We start from the raw sequence: 8175 nt of genomic DNA, 5'->3' as shown, positions 1-8175 counted from the left end.
TGGAGCAGGTGCTCCCCCTCTTTACACCTGGAAAGCGTAAAATACCAAATACCGGCACTGTCGGCATCATTCTCCATTGGAAAGCGATGGACAGTCTCCCATGGGACACCCCGCACTGTCGGCATCATTCTCCGTTGGAAAACAATGGACAGTCTCCCATGGGGCACCCCGCACTGTCGGCATCATTCTCCGTTGGAAAGCAATGGACAGCCTCCCATGGGACATCCCCATCGGGGACAAGCCCCACGCTTGCAGCCCCTCGTCACCAGCGTCTCCTGCCCCAGCCCGGGCACCCCCAGAGACCGCCTGGCCGGGACCCCACGTAAAACCTTTTGGCTTTTTTGATGATGCTGCCAGTTCTGTGCAGGGACCGCGGCTGTGGCTTGTCCCAGCATCTCCCCATCGCGAGCCCTCTTTGCTCCAGCTTCCCTGGCCCTGCCGGACCAAGCCACTGCTGGGCTGGGAGGTGGAAGTCCCAGCTCCTGTTTCTGACTTTCCTCTGTTGCATCGGACAGGCCTCTCCGGACTTTTTAAAATGCAGCCAGTGCCTTTTACCCAGTCTGGTCAAACCACACTAAATCTAGGGACTGCTCTAGGTCTTACTACTGTTACTTGGTGATGAGCAATAAAGTACACGAAGCATCCCGGAGCCGTAATGCCCAGATAACAGACTCTGAGCAAATCCCTGCCCAGCTCCTATCCACTTCCATGAAAGCTGCTGCTAGGAACTAGTTGGGCTGGATTTTCATTTACTTGCTCAGCCCTCTATTCGGCTCCGAAGCTGGAGGATTACTCTTGGGTGCATTTAACTGTTTTACTCCTCTTTTAAACCTCTTAAAATAATGTGAAACAGCTGTTGGGCAAACGAGAGCGATGTCCCCTCTCTCCTTTTTCTTAATCATCAGCATGTCTCACAGCAGCATCAAACATTCCCCACAGCAGCCTGGGAGCAATGGGAAGGCACAGTTATTTTTTTTCCCCTATATATATTTATTCTGCTAAGACTGCTCTGCTGTTCCAGCTGGACCATAAAAACCCCTTCCAGGCTTAGACTTGATTTACAAGGTCACAACCTGGGAGAAAATTATTTATTTATTTACATGCTGTTTATTTAACCCTGACTAAAGGCCACACACCAGCGCGGACCTGCTGCTTGGCAAACCATTCCCTCCTGTTCCCATGGACCTTGCTTTGCTGCTTGTCGTCTGCTGGACCAAAGCGTGACCCTCTTTGGTGGGAAGGGCGGGAGGCATGGCATCATCAAGAATAGAGGGAGACCTTACGCTGAATAAAGAGCAGAAGGACTGTGGCTGGGAATATTTGTCCAGGACTAATATCTGTAATCCTGATTTAAAAAAATAATAATCTGAAACCAGGCTAGGACAGTGGAGCTGTGGGATGGAAACAATTTTTTTATTTTCTACATCTAGCTGGAACACTTAAAGTAGGTACGAGCCCTGCGGTGCATCACTGCACCAAAGCCTCCACAGCTGAGATGCTTGGCTGAATTTTGTGAATGTGCGCAGTCCATTTTAGCACAAAATCAGCCAGATAGAAATCTGATAAAATCTTAAATACTTTTCCCAAGATGACACTGACAGTGGGAAGCAGTGTTGGGGGTACCGTATAGCTGTTTTTCTTGCTATTCCTGGAGCATCATCCATCTGTCATCCATTCAGATCCATTATTGCTATAGTATCTTTATACAGTTAATAAATACCGTAACCTAATCAAGTGCCAGCTCTTTGCCTATCAAGCTGTCCTATCAGATCTCCAGCTGGAGATCTTCATCTCACCGTAACAGAAGATAAGCTTAAAGGTTGGAGAAGTGAAGGAAAATACTAGCAAATATGCAACAAAACAGAAGACGCATAATCACATGTTGCTTCCCAGTATCTTTGTTGGTTCAACAAGCGTCAATCTGGAATGCCAGATCAGAGCTGGAGCCAGAATGTCTTTGGGAAACAATGCATCTCCAAAGGGAAAAAATAAGCAAATTCATGGTTTCTGTACAGAACATCCCTCTGGCCCTTGCAGCACAGAGCAGCCAAATGATCACTGTAGGCTTAACCTCTTTCAGAGCCTTACCTTTTGCAAATCTCCTTTAACTCAAAATTTCCTTGTTTTTTTTTTTTTTGCATTTCAGACAGCTTCTTAACTTGATTTTAATATAGCTCTTTGTCTGCATATTCTTTAAGGATGTCAGGTCAAGAGAAGTGCTTCCAGAAATGAAATGGTTTGTTTCTACTTGCTCCTCAAATCACAGTTTTTAATGAGCAACTAATTTATTTTTTCCTCTGGAAGTCATTAAAAAAAAAAGAAGCCCAAACTCTCCGTAGTTATTAGGACAGATCAGTCTTATATTGCATAGAGGATAATGGATGGATCTGATGAAAATCAGAATGCATTGCATTTGAGGAACCCTGTTGGCATGAGCTGCGAAGCTTCAACATTTCAGGAACTGAAGTGGGTTATCTAGGTATATTTTTAAACCCAGTCCTTTGAGATGCTTTGCACGGCTTCCTGCTTGTCATCTTGCCTCTCTCTCTCCACGCAAAACAGATTGCAAGATGAGCGTCCTGTTGCATGGGTATGACTCTACATACACAGCGCTGCCCTGGGCAATGTCAGCAGCAGCAGCAGCGGGGCAGGAGACTGGGAATGGGGCTGGGCACTGGGGCTAACCCCTTCCTTCGTCGTCGCGGTGGCCAGGGCAGCGCTGGGGGCAGTGGATTTGCTGTTGCCAGCTCTGCGTCCTGGGGACAGGCAGGGGACCTGCTGCTGGAGACCACCCCTGGATCTCCAGGGATGCTCTGAGCTCTGTGTACCATGTGTTGGAACTCTTACGTGGCCGGTGAGGTTGGCTGGAGAGGGACGATTTTGGCAGAGAGGTGATGAACCTTTAAAGATGGATGGTAGGGTTAGGAGATGAGGAGAGCGGAGAGGCAATTTTAGCTTCTTGATACATCATCTCTTAATCTAGTTGGAGGAAAAAAAAATTGTCAGGGAGGGAGAGGAATAATTTAGATGAATACAAGGAGATTTAATGAGTGGTATCGTGATGAAAGGGAAAATGTGGTATGAATATCTGCAAGGGCTTTTAGGATGTCAATCCCATTATGTTGCCAGGAGTAGCAGTGAATGTCTCATCACTTGGACCTTATCAGTTAGGTTTGACAAAAGTCTAATTCCCAACTTTGGATCAGATTGCATCATGTCTAAGATCCAAACATTTCCAGCTCTTACTTTTAGCTTTAGCATCGTTTCTTACCACATCTCAGCAACTGGGGTCTTGACAAGTAACCTTCAGTTTTCCCCATGCAAAGAAAAATAAATTCGGTCATCTTTCCTACTGGGTAACCAGCTGGATTTAAGGAAGCTTTACTGGAGAAATGAAGTGAAGGAACAGTTTCTCTGTGGCTGTGAGGCTGGCGTGGGCAGAGCAGAAATCTCCTGTGGGCCAGCAGCTGGGATGAGCGGTTGTCTGCCAAGCGCAAGGGGTGACCGTGATGCCACTTATGACCCAGAAGGATCTTGTCTTCCTTGTCCAGCCTTGGTCCAGTCATGCCTTCATTGCAAGCAAATTCGGGCACCGCCATTATTAACATAATATCCTCTTAAAATATTAACTGTTTGTTCTCTTAAGGCATTAGTCAAAGCCCACTGAAATGCCTGGAAGGCTTCCCATTGACTTCAGTTAGCTTCATGTTATTGTCATTCTTTCTCTGGAGAAAAAGGGCTACATAAAAGCAAATTAAAAATGCATTTGCTGTCACTTTTTCTTCCTCCTGTCCTCCTACATCTCTTTGTAAACTTTGCACACATCTGAGAAACCATTTTGTGTTCGTTACCTGGACAGTTTGACTAAAACCTGAACTGAAGGAAAGCAGATGAGAAACAACTCTGCAAGTCTTCATGTGAAGTGATCAGGCTTCACCCTCTCCGTGTTGTCCCAGGAAGAAACTGTCACTTGGCTCTATTCACAGTGGACATTTGTTATTAGAGAAATAGAGACATGATGGAACATTGCCACAAGATCCATGTCTCTTGTTTTTAAAATAAATATCTTGGCTTTGACTTGACGTTTATTTTCCATAAATGCCTCGGCTTCAATTTGGCATTTCAGCAACAGCGGGAGGCTGTTATCCTGTGACAACATGCAATTCCATTGACATTATCTCTTGATTACACATGAAAGTGCGCCAAATACTGTATGTAGTTGCTTTTAGTTAAACAATGCCATGAAAATATAAAACAAATGTATTAAATAACAGAAGTGGCCATACTTTCCAGCCCTATATTGCGCATGTGACCCCATAATTACATAAGGTACGCTATGTAGTAGTGTGTGCTATGCTAGTAAGCACACTCTGAGTTTGACTTAGGGGCTCCAAAGTAGTGAATGCCTATTAATTCCTGTTGACTCGAGGGCTGTGGTTGATGTGTTAGCATGTACAGTACCGGGTGTATCAGCATTTTGAAAAGCTCTAAACCAATCTGAACACACACAAGTAAGTCCTGATGCTCTGGAATTCCCTGCCACAGTAACTCAACCCTTGTTTAGAGCATTTTTTTATAAAGAGACCCTCTTATATGCACGCTGATTAATTAGTTCCCATCAGGTGAGAAAAGAGATGCAATGACTACCTGTCTTTCTGTCTCTCTCTCATACACTGAGTAAAAAGATGCTGTAGAACAGCCAAGCCAAGGCTGCCTTCTTTCCTGAAATCTGTGTTGTGTTGTTGCTAAAAAGTTAAAACTCAGGAAAAGGCCCAGTTTGACCAGTGAGTTCAACTCCATTCAATCCTTCCAGAAGGGACTGAGGACTCTTTTTTTCCTGGTGATCTTTAGAAGTGCCCAGATTTTAAAGATCCTCTGATTTCCACCATAGGATTGAGGCCAGGTCTCCATTTTTCCTGTATTTCATGAGAATGTGATGCTTTTTATAATCGTACCCACAATTTTAAAGAAGTGTAGGGCCCTGGACTGAGGTCTTACTAGAGGAGTGAAGGAAGGGGCTGTTGTGATTCTGGAAATGTGTTTCTTTCTGAAAATGGGCTTGGTCTTGTACGTGCAGAAGAAGTTTGAACTGGGAGTAAAACTTCTGGCTCATGTCAGGTATATTTGTTTGTCATACAGCAGCTTAATACAAAAAGCGTTGCACCAGTTTATGCTAGTTGAAGAGCTGGCCCTTTGTCTATCTAGCTAATAGTTTTCAACATTCCCTCACCCAGCCTCACTCCATCCCTCTCAGAGGAGGTCTGTAGTTGAACTTTGAAGTATCTCATCCAGGAGAAATTCTTATTTTGCCTTTCTCAGTGACACTTTGCCATCTGCATGATCTAGACTGGCTGTTGCTGAGTGGGCCCTTGACTGATGTCCCAGTTCAAAGAGTGCTTCTACTGTTGTGTTACCATTCACCCTGCAGGAATGAATTCTCCTTGGGCAAAAGCAACGTTCAAACTTTGTTAAGAATGAGCCAGGTTTGATGTTTCTGGGAGCAAAGCGTTCTTTTGCTACAGATGCAATTTTTGTAAACTTAATACCCATAATTGTTTGTCAGGACTAATATTAATCTGGAGCAATAATAGTGCACTTATTAATCCAGATTATAGCTAAGAGTTGCCTTTAAATGCTCAGTTTGCCAAGTCTCACTGTCTGCATGTCTCTATACCTTCTTGACAACCAGACTCCTAGGCAGAGACACTGGTACTGTGAGAAAAGCCTGACTAAGGCTGCCTCTTTTTTTAAGCATCAGCGATTCCTTTGAAAGGGGTGGTGAAATATTTTACAGCAGGCCAGAAAACACTGCGGTGGCCAGAGCCTTTGTTTATACAGAGAGAATGTGGTCAGAGACCAGAGCAGAGGAGTGATGACTAGGAGTCCTCTGAGATTTTAGTCTATTCCTGCTTCAATGCATACTGGCTGCAAGAAGTTGCTTTATTTCTCCATCCCGAAGCTTACTCATCTGTAGGATGAAAGTTGCATGCTTTGGGAAATATCATCTCAAATTTTAATTGGAAGAAAACCCTACTCCTTTACAAGCACCTGCTGAGGTGTGGACATCAGGTGCAGTGAAAAGGCACAGTGACAGTGATTTGGTGTCAAGCAACATGCCGGTTTGTGAAGTGTGTAAGTCAAGAAGCCATTTCTTTCTCCTTCACATCGTGGAGGACTAGAGCATGTAAGCTAGTGGCTAGAACATGCAAAAAGACTAATTCAGATGTCTTGGGATGGAACCAGCATTTTCAGATGTATGGGAAATCTGTATATGTGTTCTGGATGGCAAAAGACTGACTTGAGCAGCATGGCTGGGGTGATGGTGGGTGCGTGGCTAAGACTGATTTCGATGTCTGGGCAGCCCAGTATTGCTGGCTGAGTGTCTCCAGATGTAAGACTGAGGCTTGGATTCTGTAGGGAGATGGCTTAGGGCTCCCACTGGGAGAAAATATATTCTGGGTTTTTTTAAAAGCAAGAAAAGTCAATTGCAGTTCATGCTAACTTAGGGCAGTACCCTGGGAAAGAGCTCTGAATAGCTGAGACTATGTCACAACATGTGAAAAAACTGAATGGTTATTCCTTTTTGGTGGCATTAAGAGTGCCTTTTGAAGCTTTTGGGGGATGCTGAGTTGCAAATTTGATTTTTCAAACCTGTCTTTCAGGCAGCTCATAATGTTCAGTGACAGGCTTTTTCTAAGTAATGGTCCTCCTAAGTTGCCTTGGTATCTTTTAAGCCAACTTTGATTTTTTTTTTGGTTAAGAGGAAAAACAAGTCTTGCCTTAGATATCATAAGCAGTTATCACTGCCTATTAGCATCCATCTGTGGCTCTGTGTGTCCTCTCAGCTAGCTATCAAATACACAACACTAACCTGCCATGCCGCATACTCAGGTAGATATTATCTTTACTAGGCATTGAACAGAGCAAAGCTACTTTAAAGTAATGAGGGATGTACCCCTACAGAAAGTGTGGGGATCCTGACTGCTTTTATTTGGTGCAAATAGTCATAGGATTAGCTAAAAGAGGAAGAAACAGCTGGATGCATCAGTGTTAGATAGGGGGCTTGCAGAGCCACCTGATGTTGCTATTATGTAACATGAGAAAACCCAACAGCTACCAGTTATCTTAAAAAAATTCCTCCATGGAAATCTATTGCAACAACTTTGGTCTAATTCTGTGGTTTTTCCCTAACCTGTTGCTTTGGACCTCTCTGATAAATGCCTTTGATATCTGGTTCTGGAAACTGCTGGAAAAGTTTAACCATCCTTAACATCAACCTTAGCTCTAGTCAATGCATGTCATTGAGTGAAAACTGGTGTGGTTCAATTGTCACAGAATAAATGGTCGACTTGCTGACTTGCACCTACCTCAGATCTGGGTGAACTGGCCTGCTACCAATTAATGTACTGCCCTGGTTGACTTGGAGAGCACCAGAGTCTTCTGGCAAGTGGGAAAGGAGAAGTGTTGGAATCTTGTAGCTTCTTCTTCTAAACACAGTCACTGTGTTTAAGTCAATGCTTAAAGTAACGTATCTGCTTCCGCTAACCTCTTTTTACCGGCTACGAGACACCTCTGCTGACCATTTCTTGGTGGCCTTGGTACTGTTGGTTTGGATTAAGCTGTTTGTCACCTATACATATTTTGCTCTTCAATAGTTGCAGACCAGGGTAAGCACTTTTTTTTTTTTTATCTATCTACCATAAAATCATGCTGAGATAGTGATAAATTGCCTCACTGTTCACCAGTTTGCTTATTGATTTATAATAACAAATTAAATTATGATATTCCAGCTCTGCAGGTAACGGCATTTTTCTGATGGCAAATCCTGTTTAGGTACCACCCATTGGGAAGTATCTCTTCAGTCTGCATTTAGCACCAGACACCTGGTATGATAAGGTGATGTGCTCAGCATTCCCCAGTTTCCTGGAGGTAAAGTGGATAAACACGTGCTTTGTACTTGTGAAAATCTGGCCAGAATTTAAAGGTATATAACTACATCTTGCAATAAAATTATCATGGTGTTAAAGTGCAGCTATACATAGAAATAGAGCTGAAGCGACCCTGGGTCTGGCTTTGATCTCAATGTCTTTCTTTTCATCATAACTTATCCCAAAGTCTTTTTTCAGCTAAATTGCTCTCCTGCATTTAAACCCTTGTGTTGCGTAGGCATCAGAG

This window comes from Buteo buteo, chromosome 4, assembly GCF_964188355.1.
Source record: "Buteo buteo chromosome 4, bButBut1.hap1.1, whole genome shotgun sequence".
In the NCBI taxonomy this organism is placed as follows: Eukaryota; Metazoa; Chordata; class Aves; order Accipitriformes; family Accipitridae; genus Buteo; species Buteo buteo.
The sequence above is the reverse complement of the archived record's forward strand: the minus strand, read 5'-3'. Positions refer to the sequence as shown.